Genomic DNA, 13,647 nt, shown 5'->3' with positions numbered 1-13,647 from the left:
GTTTAGGCTGGATGTTAGGAGGAAATTCTTCACAGATGTGACCGTTTGAGGCTGTGCCTTTAAGAAAGGGACAGTGCTGGGACACTCTGGCTGAATGTTTTGGTGAAGACAATGAAAACATCGATGTTCTAAACGAATTTCATTGGTAGATTGGTAGAATGCAGTTTTAAGTTTTAGCGCAGCTGGAATTTTCTCTCAGTTCGTCCCTTTCCTTCTCCTTTCCAGCTTGCCTGCTTCTGGGCTCCTTGCCAGAGCGACCTTGAACAGATAAGCAACTAATTCGCATGAGGCCTACTAAGATTCTGCTTTATTAATAACTGAATACCTGCCTTTTTCTCTCTTTCTAACCCTCTTTGGGGAAAAAAGGGAGATAGGGGGAGGGAAGGGGGTACAGGGGGTAACCCTCCTCCGGAGGAGGGAATTTCATTCCTGTATTTTTGTTTTTTTTTTTTTACTTTGATGTATATTTCTGTATATATATTGTAAATACTGTATATTGTGTACATATCTTGCATTTTCCACATTGCTTGTAAAATATAGCATCCCTACCGCTTCTCCGGCTGAGTTAGCTGTGTTTTTTTTTTTTTTTTCCTTTGTGGGGGAGAGAAAGCCTTCTCTCTCAACCCACCACATTTCTTTTTGGCCGTCCCAATGTGTGGCAGATAATTAGCTTGATTTATTGCTTGCTTGAGCCAGACTAGCAAACATGAAGGTGTTTTGGACTTTGGAGCATCTGTTCTTCTCAGTTTTGGGGGTTCTGATCTACAAATATTGTTTAGGTTTGATTCTGCATCAAATAGGTAAATATTTAATGCAGAAAATTTATTTATAGTTTATGTATAATATCTGGCTTCTGTATAGCCGCTATCTGGGATTCTTTTGGCTTACCAGATACAGGATGTGACCTCTAGCACTCTCCCGAATGAGATAAGGCAGTTTAAGATTCCAGTAGGTGAAAGAGTAATTTTAAATGATGGATGGGATCCAAAGGTGATTAATTTGATTTGTGTAATCCTGCTGTCAGTGATAATTAATGTGCATTTGTTATTTTCCTTGCGTCGGGAGAAAAAAGTGTCTAAGGCCTGTTTCATTATTAAGCATAGATCAAAGAGGAGGCGGCGTACCTCTGGGTCAGCCCCAGAGACGTCCAGTGATGAGGAGAATGGAGAATCTGTGTCAGTTAAAGATAAAGTTAAAAAGTCTATTGGAAAGGCTGCTTTGAACGGTTCTGTTGCTGATTCTGGCAAGCAGCCAGGGGCGGCAGCAGCTCCCAACATGGCGGCTCCCCCGGCTTCTTTGGCAGCGGCCATTAATGAGGCAAAGTCATTTCCGCCTCCTTCCACGGCAGGACTGGAAGCCCCTTCCACAGCAGCTGATCTGTCTCAAAACCTGTCGGCTTCTGTTCAGGTGGCTGTAAATTCAAACACAGCTCCAATTAAGCAAGTAGCAGTTTTAAGACTAGAAGTGGAAATACCAAAACTGATCCAGGAGCTAATGGGGAAGAAGAGCAGGAAACTGATCCTGGTGAGGGACCTTCTACTAGAAAAGATCCTGCTGAGGAGGAAGAGAAGGTTTGTTTTAAAGATCTAGCTGAATTATTGAGATCAAAACAGGATAGAGATACAGCTAGGACAGCAGCTGGTGGTGCTTCTCTAAGCTGAGAGATCCTTAGGAGAGTGACAGCAGGATTATGGGGACAACATGTTCAGGAAGATGTGATAGATGGAGAAGAAGATGACCTTCAGGGATGTTCTTCTCCTCGCGAAGAGGTTAGAAACGTGCGTCAAGATTACATCAGAGCAGATAAGGAGCCAGTTCTAACTTGGCTTAGTAGATGTTATGATACAGCTGCTCCAGCTCTAATAGTTGGAGACAAGTCAGCAGCTCAGCTAGGAACTCTCTCAAAGGATAATGGAATAGATAGACATCTAGCCAAGATTCTCAGTAAGGTTAATCTGTGGATATGCCTTTTATTTGCAGTTTCCCTGAGATACCCTTCCCGAGATGGTCTTCCATGGAATCCTAAACCCTGGACTACCATAGATGAGGGAATTAAGCGCCTGAGAGAATTTGCTGTTAGAGATATACTCTATGGTGAACATGAAACTCTGAATCCTGATGACATTCCTATAGGAACTGGTCTTGCTAAAAAGCTCATCAAACTTGCTCCTTCTAATTATGCAAACATTCTGGCAAGCAGGATTGTGGCAAGAAATTATGGTGGAGCTTCTCCTACGGTTGGCCAATTAACTGAACAAATGAGACAATTGGAGGATAGCATGACACATGTTTCTTTGGTTTCAGCCATTGAAACTCTGTCTGGTGAAATAAAGAATTGTATGAAAGAGCTGAAAGATTCCATATACCAATTGGCACAAAGAGATAATTCCAATTCTTCCTCCAGGTGAATACAAGTTACATCTGTGAGGAACAGACGTCCTCCAAGGAGGTAATTTCAAAACACATCAAACCAAAGCAGGCCACCAAGGCAGTCACGTAGGACTATTTGGATAACTCTGCGTGATCAGTTTGGTGAGAACATGAACAGGTGGGATGGCCAACCAACTTCTAATCTTTTCAGAAGACTGAGGGAACTGCAGAGTGGCAGAACCTGAGGTAGCAATACCAGAAATGTAGCTGTTACTTCCACAGTTCCCCAGAACAACTATAATAGCTCCAAAAGTGGCTCCAGTTATAACACTGCACACTGTGCTCAATGCACATGTGGGCATGTTCCCCATAACTAGGGGTGCCCTGCCTCCAGCCAAGGGGAGGAGAGGGATAATAGAGATAACAGAATCTATTGGGATGTGTACATCCAGTGGCCTGGCACTTCACAATTTCGGAAGTACAGGGCCTTGGTTGACACAGGAGCTCAGTGCACCATAATGCCATCAAATTATCAGGGATCGGAGTCTATACCTATTCTGGGAGTCACTGGTGGATCTCAAGAGTTAAGTAAGGGGGAGGTTAATGTAATTTTAACTGGTAAACAATGGAGGAAGCATACAGTTGTGACCGGACCTGACGCACCTTGTATTTTGGGAATTGATTTTCTGAGAGAAGGGCGTTTCAAAGACCCTAGAGGTTACAAATGGGCTTTTGGAGTAGCTTCAGTAGAAATTGATGGACAAAAACTGAAGCTATCTGTTAGACCTGAGCGTTCTGATGAATCTGCAGTTGTGGGACAACACAAGATACAGGACATTAAATTGCCGGTTGCTTCTCAGACTGTGCATCACAGACAATACAGAACCAACCGTGACTCTTTGTTGCCCATTCAGAATCTGATTCGTCAGTTGGAGAGTCAGAAAGTCGTCAGCAAAACTCATTCACCTTTCAACAGTCCAGTGTGGCCTGTGCAGAAGCAGAATGGAGACTTGTGTCTGACAGTAGACTACTGAGCCCTGAATGAAGTGACACCACCTATGAGTGCAGCAGTACCAGACATGATGGAACTCCAATATGAGCTGGAATCCAAGGAGGCCAAATGGTATGCTACCATAGACATTGCTAATGCATTTTTCTCTATTCCCATAGCAGAGGAATGCAGGCCTCAGTTTGCTTTCACCTGGAGAGGAATCCAGTACACTTTCAACAGATTGCCAATGGGCTGGATCCACAGCTCAAGCATCTGTCATGCAGTAATCCACGATGCTCTGGAGAAAGGTGGTGCTCCAGAACACATCCAGTTCATCGATGATATCATCGTCTGGGGTAAAACTGCTGAGAAAGTCTTCGAGAAAGGCAGGATGGACGCCGACACATTCCAGTGGATGTGGTAAACAGAGTCTCCACCATGGCAAATCCCACAGACAAGCAAGAAACCCTATGTTTCTTGGGGATAGTGGGATTTTGGAGACTGCACATTCCTGGATACAGTCAGATTGTGAAACTTCTGTAGGATGTGACTCGGAAGAGAAACAGTTTCCACTGGGGACCTGAACAACAAGCAGCCTTTGACCAGATAAAGCAAGAGGTAGTTCAAGCAGTGGGTCTGGGACCTGTCCGAGATGGTCCAGACATTAAGAACATTTTGTACACGGCTGCAAGTGACAATGGTCCAAGCTGGTGCTTGTGGCAAAAAGCTCCAGGTGAGACATGTGGACGACCTCTTGGTTTCTGGAGTAGAGGTTACAGAGGTTCAGAGGCTAACTATACTCCAACAGAGAAAGAAATTCTAGCTGCCTATGAAGGAGTAAAAGCATCTTCTAAAGTAATTGGAACTGAATCACAACTTCTCTTAGCTCCCAGATTACCAGTTTTGAATTGGATGTTTAAAGGCAAAGGATCCACACCACATCATGCCACAGACTCAACCTGGTCTAAGTGGATGGCTCTGATAACACAGAGAGCTCGAATGGGAAATCTTGAAAGACCTGGTCAAGTGGAGGTGATCTCAAGTTGGCCTGAAGGTACCAACTGTGCTAAACCTCCAGAGTAGAACGTAACTCGTGCTGAGGAAGCTCCTCCTTACAATGACTTTTCTGATGATGAAAAGAAATATGCTTTGTTCACAGATGGTTCCTGTCGTCTTGTTGGAAACAAGCAAAGGTGGAAGTCTGCAGTGTGGAGTCCAACATGCCGAGTTGCAGAGGCGAAGGATAGAGAAGGAGAATCCAGTCAGTTTGCAGAGGTAAAAGCTGTCCAGCTAGCTCTCGACATTGCTGAACGTCAGAGATGGCCAAAGCTTTATCTCTACACCGACTCTTGGATGGTAGCCAATGCTCTATGGGGTTGGCTAAAGAACTGGAAGAGTGGTTGGCAGAGGAAAGGAAAACCCATTTGGGCAGCCAACCTATGGCAGGACATTGCTGATCGAATCGAGAGAATTCCAGTGAAAGTGAGACACATCGATGCTCACATTCCTAAGAGCAAAGCTACTGAGGAACAGCAACACAACCATCAGGCAGATCTAGCTGCAAGAGTTTCTCAAGTAGACATGGACTCTAATCTTGATCTCGACTGGAAACACCGAGGTGAGATATTCTTAGCTCGGTGGGCTCATGATTCGTCAGGACATCAAGGCAGAGATGCAACATACCAATGGGCTTGTGACAGATCCATAGACATTTCCATGGATGCTATCACACAAGTCATCCATGACTGTGACATTTGTGCTGCTATTAAGCAGGCAAAACGACTTAAGCCCTTGTGGTATGGTGACAGATGGTCCAAGTACAAGTATGGTGAAGCTTGGCAGATTGACTACATCACTCTACCACGTTCTCGTTCTGGCAAGCAATACATGCTTACTATGGTAGAGGCAAACACTGGATGGTTGGAAACTTATCCAGTTCCACATGCAACTGCACGCAACACCATTCTCGGTCTGGAGAGACAAATCCTGTGGAGACATGGAACTCCGGAGAGGATTGAGTCAGATAATGGAACTCATTTCAGGAACAATCTTGTAAAGAACTGGGCAAAAGAGCACGGTATTGAGTGGATATTCCACATTCCTTACTACGCACCAGCTGCAGGGAAGATTGAGCGCTACAACGGTTTGTTGAAGACCACTCTTAAGGCCATGGGGGGTGGATCTTTGAAAAACTGGGAAAAACATTTAGCACAAGCAACCTGGCTGGTAAATAGTAGAGGTTCAGTGAACCGAGCTGGACCTGCACATTCAGATCTGCTACAGAAAGTAGAAGGTGATAGAGTTCCTGTTGTTAGAGAAAAGAATCTGTTGGGTAAAACTGTTTGGGTATTTTCTCCCTCAGGAGAGGCTAAACCTGTCCGAGGGGTGGTTTCAGCTGAAGGTCCAGGTCACACTTACTGGGTAATGCAAGAGTATGGTGAAATTCAGTGTATTCCACAAAGAAATTTAACTTTAGCTGAAAGAGGTTAGTTTCGAACTGTTGTACAGCTACATCATGTCCAAAGGAAGAATCTACGAGGAATCTATGGTGCACAAACCTTGAGAACCCTGAGAGCCCTGAGTCAACTAAGAGACCCTGAGAATCCCTGTTTTCCTTTTCTTCGCTTCGTCGGCAAAGAGATTTTTCTCATTTTCTGATTTTCATGGACTTTTGAATCATCTACATCTGTGTATAGTCAGAATGGACTATGAACTTTACTTACGAACTGTAAATATTGTTTTGGATTGGATGGACAGTATGAACAGCCAACGAAATTGTTTAGAAGGGGTGGACTGTGACCGTTTGATGCTGTTCCTTTAAGAAAAAGACAGTGCTGGGACACTATGGCTGAATGTTTTGGAATGTTAACGAAAACAACCAGATAGTCTAAAATAATTTCATTGGTGGATTGGTAAAAATGCAGTTTTAAGCTTAGGTGCAGCTGGGACTTTCCTCAGTTTGCTCCTTTCCAGCTCGTCCGCTTTTGGGCTCCCTGCCAGATTGACCTTGGACAGATAAGCAAACTAAGGCCTACTGCTTTAATTAACAACTGCTCTTTTCCTCTCTTTCTAACCCTCTTTGGGGAAAAAGGGGAGAGAAGGGGGTACAGGGGGGGAACCCTCCTCCAGAGGGGGGGGGAATTTCATTCCTGTATTATTGTTTTGGTTTTTTTTTACCTTGCTGTATATTTCTGTGTATATATTGTAAATACTGTAAATTGTGTATATATCCTGCATTCCCTAAAAATTGCTTGTAAATATACCATTTCCCTTTTGCTCCTCCGGTTGGCTAGCTGTGGTTTCTTTCTTCCTCTTTGTGGGGGGGAGAAGGCTGAGCCTTTCTCTTAAACCCACCACAGAAGGGACCTTTTGAAGATGATTGAGTCCAAACCCCCTGCCAAAGCAGGACCAGAGAATCCAGCACAGGTCATACAGGAACACATCCAGATGGGGCTTGAAAGTCTCCAGAGAAGGAGACTCCACAACTTCCCTGGGCAGCCTGTTCCAGTGCTCTATGACCATCCCAGTGAAGAAGTTCCTCCTTGTGTTGAGGTGGAACCTCCTGTGCTGTAGTTTCCATCTATTGCTCCTTGTCCTATCCCAGGGTGCAACTGAACAGAGCCTGTCCCCTGCCTCTTGACACCCAGCCCTCTGATAGTTATTTAACACGTATTAAATCCCCTCTCAGTCTTCTCTTCATCAGACTAAACGGTCCCAGGTCCCTCAGCCTCTCCTCATAGGGCTGTGCTCCAGTCCCTTCATCATCCTGGTAGCCCTCCTTTGGACTTTCTCCAGCAGAGTCCAACATACATATTTGGTTTTAAAATCTGGGGGGTTATTTTCTTTTTGACTCCCTCCACTGAGTTAAGGCAGGAGGATAGGTGATGAACAGGGGAATTTCAGGGTGCTACATGTTGTTCTTTTATACCTCCCTGTGTGCTGATGGTGTCTGGTGATGGGTGACAGTGGAACCAGTCAAGCAGTGGTTCAGATGGAGGTTGTCAGAAGAAGGATGGGAAGGACAGTTGTGTCAGTGTTGTGATGTAGCTAAACATGATTCTCCTCAGTTGCTCGGAGAGGAGAGCAGCTTAAGATGTCCCTGCTTACTGCGGGGAAAGGGGGGAGGTGTGTGTGTGTGTGAGTCGATTAGATGACCGTTAAAGGTCTTCTCCAGCCCATTGTCTGTGATGTTAAACAACAGTGTGGTGGCGACATCTGGAGGACAGCCTCTGATGAAGTCCTCTGCTCTAATCCTATCTCACGGGCTGAGGGAGCTGGGGTGGTTCAGCCTGGAGAAGAGGAGGCTCGGAAGAGACCTTGTTGCTCCCCACAACTACCTGAAGAGAGGTTGTAGCCAGGAGGGGGTTGGTCTCTTCTCCCAAGCAACCAGCACCAGAAGAAGAGGACACAGTCTCAAGCTGTGCCAGGGGAAGTTTAAGCTCGAGGTGAGTGTCTCGGTCCGGAGACACAGTTCTTTTAAATATTCCCGTGTTGTGAAATTAGAGGCACAAACGAGGCCAAAATATCAACAGCTAGACTATTTATTACATAAATGAAGTGGACATAAGAAGGGGAGAGGGAGAAAATAGAGAGGGAGAGAAGAACAGAGAGAGAGAAGAGGAAAGGAATTATATTACCACACCCCTCATCCCCCCCAAGACAGTTTGAGTCTGTGGAGGAAAGGTGCTGCAGGAGATGTTGGGTTGGTACAGGAACGGTGCTGAGGCTCTGGCTGGAAAAGAGCTGTGGTCCTCTGGACAGCCTGGGTCTGTAGAGAAAGGGTGCTGAGGCTTTGGCTGGAGAAGAGCTGTGGTCCTCTGGGCAGCCTCTTTTCTCCGGAGCAGCATTGTCCCGGCTTTCCCTTCTCAACGGCATGGTCCATCTCCTGTGTTTTCCTTCATCTCCGTTTTTCTCCCCCTTTAATCATCCAGTCTGGGAGACACAGTCCCCCACATTGTTCTTCTGCGGTTTTCTTCCACATTTTTCTCCACAGTAGGCAGATTTGCCTCCAGGATTGGTAGACAGGATTCACAGTATTACAGTATCACAGTATAACTTAGGTTGGAAAGGACCTCGAGGATCATCGAGTCCAAACTATCAACACAGACCCCATGACTAGACCATGGCACCAAGTGCCACGTCCAATCCCCTCTTGAATGCCTCCAGGAATGATGACTCAACCACCTCCCTGGGCAACCCATTCCAATGACGAATGACTCGCTCGGTGAAGAACTTCCTCCTCACCTTGAGTCTAAACCTCCCCTGGCGCAGCTTGAGACTGTGTCCCCTTGTTCTGGTGCTGGCTGCCTGGGAGAAGAGACCAACCCCTTCCCGGCCACAACCACCCCTCAGGTAGTTGTAGAGGGCAATGAGGTCACCCCTGAGCCTCCTCTTCTCCAGGCTAAACAATCCCAGCTCCCTCAGCCTCTCCTCATAGGGCTTGTGTTCAAGGCCTCTCACCAGCCTTGTTGCCCTTCTCTGGACACGTTCAAGTGTTTCAATGTCCTTCTTAAACTGAGGGGCCCAGAACTGGACACAGGACTCAAGGTGCGGCCTAACCAAAGCAGAGTACAGGGGCACAATGACCTCCCTGCTCCTGCTGGCCACACTATTCCTAATGCAGGCCAGGATGCCATTGGCCTTCTTGGCCACCTGGGCACACTGCTGGCTCATGTTCAGGTGGCTGTCGATCAGCACCCCCAGGTCCCTCTCTGTTTGGCAGCTCTCCAGCCACTCCAACCCCAGCCTGTAGCTCTGCATGGGATTGCCGTAGCCAAAGTGCAGCACTCGGCACTTGGACTTGTTGAATGTCATCCCATTGGACTCTGCCCTTCTGTCCAGTCAGTCGAGGTCCCTCTGCAGAGCCTTTCTACCCTCTAACTGACTAACATCTGCCCCTAACTTGGTGTCATCTGCAAACTTGCTGATGACTGACTCGACCCCCTCATCCAGATCATCAATGAAGATGTTAAAGAGGACAGGGCCCAGCACTGATCCCTGGGGGACGCCACTGGTGACTGGCCGCCAGCTGGAAGTGGCACCGTTCACTACCACTCTCTGAGCCCGGCCCTCCAGCCAATTCCTAACCCAGCACATAGTGTAGTGGTCCAAGCCACGAGCTGACAGCTTAGCCAGCAGTTTGCTGTGGGGGACGGTGTCAAAGGCCTTGCTGAAGTCCAGGTAGACCACATCCACAGGCCTCCCCACATCCACCAGACGGGCCACCTGATCATAGAAGGAGATCAGGTTGGAGAGGCAGGACCTGCCCTTCCTAAATCCATGCTGGCTGGACCTGAGCCCTTGGCCATCCTTCAGGTGCGCAGTTATTGCCGCCAGGATAATCTGCTCCATCACTTTCCCTGGCACTGAGGTCAGGCTGACTGGCCTGTAGTTTCCAGGTTCCTCCATCCGACCCTTCTTGTGGATGGGACCACATTGGCCAGTTTCCAGTCATCTGGGACCTCACTGGTGAGCCAGGACTGGAGGAAAATGATGGAGAGCAGCCTGGCCAGCACATCTGCCAGCTCTCTCAGCACCCTAGGATGGATCCCATCTGGTCCCATGGACTTGTGAGTGTCCAAGTGGCTCAGCAGGTCCCAAACTAATTCCTCATGGATTACCGGGGCACCACAGTGCTCCCCGACTCCATCGCCCAGCTCAGGAGGCCACTCGTGCACTCGTCTTTGCACCTTCCTTCCCGCGGCTCTGCTCAACACATATCAGCAATTGTGGGCAAGCAGCAAGTGATTTTATCTTTGTTGACTCACACCAAGAGAGACAAACTTTTAGTCTCTCACAGTGAGGAGAAATTTCTTCCCAGAAAGAGAGATTGCCCATTGGAATGTGCTGCCCAGGGAGGTGGTGGAGTCACCATCCATAGAGGTGTTCAAAAAAGGATTGGATGTGGCACTTGTCATTAATTGTTGGGTATTAAGTAATAGGTTGGACTCAATGGTCTCCGAGGTGTTTTCTAACATGGCTGTGGCTATGATTCTATGATTCATTTGTAGACGCAGGATGAACGAAGACTGAAGCTACCCTGCTACTTCCCAACCCTGTTGGAGCAAGGCAAGACTACCGCTCTGCCAGGTCTCATTTGCTGCCCTTCACCAGGGCTGTGGGATACAGAGTGACAAAACCAAGCACCCATGCTGCAGACACCTCGGAGTGCCAGTCCACAGAGGCGCAGCACCTTGACCCCAGTGTGATTTGAACACACAGCCTTCTGATCTGGAGTCAGATGCGCTACCATTGCACCACGAGGTCAGAGCTGGCAGCGCTGTTGGGCAAACCTCACCCTGGATTTAATGCTCGTGGGCTGCTCTTTGAGGGAAGGTTTGGTGGGTTGAAATTCCACCTCCCTCCCCCCCCCAAACTGTCACAGAAGAGAAGCTTCAGTCCATTTGATATAGGACTGGGAGTATCTTTGCCAGCTGCCCTGCTGAGCCTGCAAAGAGGGCTCTGTGGTTGTTTTAGTCTGTGCCTGGAACTTTTTCCACAGACATTGAACAGAAAGTGATAGAATGGAAATAAATTACCACTGGATGTAAAAGAGAAAGGAATAATAAATTCTGAATAATCCCATTGGGCAGAATAGTAACAAAGCTAGTTATTATAAACTAACTTTCTTTTTGCTTCCTTTGCTCTGGCAGGTACTAGATCCTGGCTTCTGCTGGCTTTGCTGACCTGGGCTGCATTGCTTTGTTGTGGCTAAGTGTTAACAAGCAGCTTTCTCTGCTTGCCTCAGTTCATCTCTTGTCCCATGTGCAGGGGTGAGGGAGGTGGAATAGAACAGAATAGAGTAGAATAGAATAGAATAGAATAGAATAGAATAGAATAGAATAGAATAGAATAGAATAGAATAGAATAGAATAGAATTAACCAGGTTGGAAAAGACCTTGGATATTATCAAATCCAACCTATCATCCAACACCATCTAACCAACTAAACCATGTGTCGAGGGTTGGAGGGGAAGGCCGTGCCTTCTCCCCCTGCCTGTAAAGTGAAGGGAAAGAAAATTAAAAGGGAAAAAGAACCCACATCCGGATTAGCAAGAGGAATGTGCTATATTTACAAAGCAGTTTAGGAAATGCAGGTTTATATACAGAATTTACAATATTTACAATATATACACAGAAATATACAACGAAGTCACACAGGACCGAGATCCCCCTCCTCCGCTGAGGAGGGTTCCCCACCCCTGTACCCCCTTCTCTCCCCCTTTTCCCCGAAGAGGGTTAAAAAGAGAGAAAAAGAGAAACTCTTAATTTAAGCAGAATTTGTTAGTAGAGGCCTGTGGCCGGTTGACGTTGCCCCCTTAAGAAAGGGAATATGGTGGATGGAAGTTGGTAAACGGAAGGAATAGTCTAAACTATTTCATTGGTAAAGTGGGAGGAAGCACCTTCTGAGCTGGGACTATACTGGGTTTTTCCAGCTCTTTATCTTCAGTCTTGCTTCCGCCTTTCCATGGTGCAGCAGCTCTGCAGCTAACTCTGTGCTGGGCTTTCTGCCAAGGCCTCGGCCTTGAAAACAAGATACCAGGCCTGTATATTAACTCCTTTCCAATTAACACAAACTGCTTCTAACATTTTTTTTTTCCTCTCTTTTCTTTCTCTTTCTATCCCATTCTGGGGAAAGGGGGGGAGAGAGGGGAGAGCGGAGGTGGGGGACCCCTCTGCCGAGGGGGTCACTCTCATTTCTGTGTTACTCTGTTGTATATCTTTGTATATATTGTAGATACTGTATATTTGTAAATATTCCCCCTGCAAATCCTACATTGCTTTGTAAATATAGCTCCACTGCTTTGCTAATTCAGCTTGCGAGTTTTTTTTTCCTTTCCCTTCAATTTTTTTTTCCCTTTTACCTTACAAGGGGGAAGGGAGGAGGCTTCTTGGCCTTGCCCTTCCACCCACCACATTTTTTTATTGGCGCTCAACGTGGGGCAGATAATTAGTTCAATTTATTACTTGATTGATTTAGTGTTTTCCAGCTGAATTAGCAAACATGAAGGTATTGTGGTTTGTGGAGCGATTATTCTTTTCAATTTTTGGGGCTCTGGTTTACAGGTATTGTTTGGGTTTGATTTTGGATTACATGGGTAAATATTTGGTGTGGACAATTTATATGTGGGTTATGTATAGAGTTAAATTATGGTATGGAAAATGTATTAATTTATTATGGCCAGTGAGATACAGGAATGTTACCTCCACCACTCTCCCAATTGAGATAAAGGGTTTTAAGATTCCGCCTGAGGAGACAGTAACTTTAGGTGATGCCTGGGATCCAAAGATGATTTATGTGATGTGTATAATTCTGCTGCTGGTGATAACTAATGTGTTTTCTCTGTATTCCTTGTGGCGAGAGAACAAGGTGTCCAGGGCGTGTTTTGTTATTAAAACTAGATCAAAAAGAAAACGCCGTGGCTCTCGATCAGTCCCAGAGTCATCTAGTGACGAGGACTGTGGAGAACCTGTGTCAGTTAAAAAGAAGGCTAAAAAGTTAATTGGTAAGGCAGCTCTGAATGACTTTGCTGATTCTAGCAAGCAGCCAAGGGCATCGGCTGGTATCAACATGGCACCTACTCCTTCTCCTACTCCTTCTCCTCCTTCTTCTTCTCCATCGGCCATTAACGGAGCAACGTCACTTCCACCCACTCCCTCGGTGGGACCGGAAGTCACTGCCCCAGCAGCTGATTTATCTCAGGACCTGTCAGCTTCTATTAAGGTGGCTGTAAATTCAAACACAGCTCCAGTTAAGGTGGCTCCTTTAAAGACTAGAGCTGGAAAGGCCAAAGATGGAGAAGAAGAGGAGGAGACTGATCCTGGTGAGGGGCCCTCTACTCTAAAAGATCCTGCTCAGGAGGAAGAGAAGGTTTGTTTTAAAGATCTAGCTAACCTAGTGAGATCAAAGCAGGATAGAGATGAAGCTAGGAAAGCAGCTGGCAAAGGTGGTTCTCAGCTTAAAGAGATCCTTAGGAGAATCACAGCAGGATTTTATGGGCAAAGAATTCAGGGAGATGAAGATGAAGATAATATTACGGACTGTTCTTCGCCAAGGGAGGAATTGCGTTATGTCCGTAAAGATTTCACCAGGGCAGATAAGGAGCCAGTTCTAGCTTGGCTTAGTAGGTGTTATGATACAGGTGCTTCAGCTCTAACAGTTGGAGACAAGTCAGCAGCTCAGTTAGGAACTCTCTCAAGGGACAATGGAATAGATAGACATCTAGGCGAAGCTCTCGGTAAGGTTAATCTGTGGATACGCCTTTTAATAGCGGTTGCCCTGAGATA

The 13,647-nt window shown here is 46.4% G+C and overlaps 1 non-coding gene across 1 annotated transcript; it reads right to left on the bottom strand.

Annotated features, from left to right (window-relative positions):
• Positions 1 to 10,555: 10,555 nt before the first annotated feature.
• TRNAW-CCA (transfer RNA tryptophan (anticodon CCA)) lies at positions 10,556 to 10,627 on the bottom strand. The gene has a single exon. It is a non-coding gene; the product is annotated as a tRNA-Trp (tRNA).
• Positions 10,628 to 13,647: the final 3,020 nt, after the last annotated feature.

This window comes from Melanerpes formicivorus, unplaced genomic scaffold (genome assembly GCF_026170545.1).
Source record: "Melanerpes formicivorus ecotype bairdi unplaced genomic scaffold, bMelFor1.0.p_v2 SCAF_9, whole genome shotgun sequence".
Lineage (NCBI taxonomy): Eukaryota > Metazoa > Chordata > Aves > Piciformes > Picidae > Melanerpes > Melanerpes formicivorus.
The sequence above is the reverse complement of the archived record's forward strand: the minus strand, read 5'-3'. Positions and strand labels throughout refer to the sequence as shown.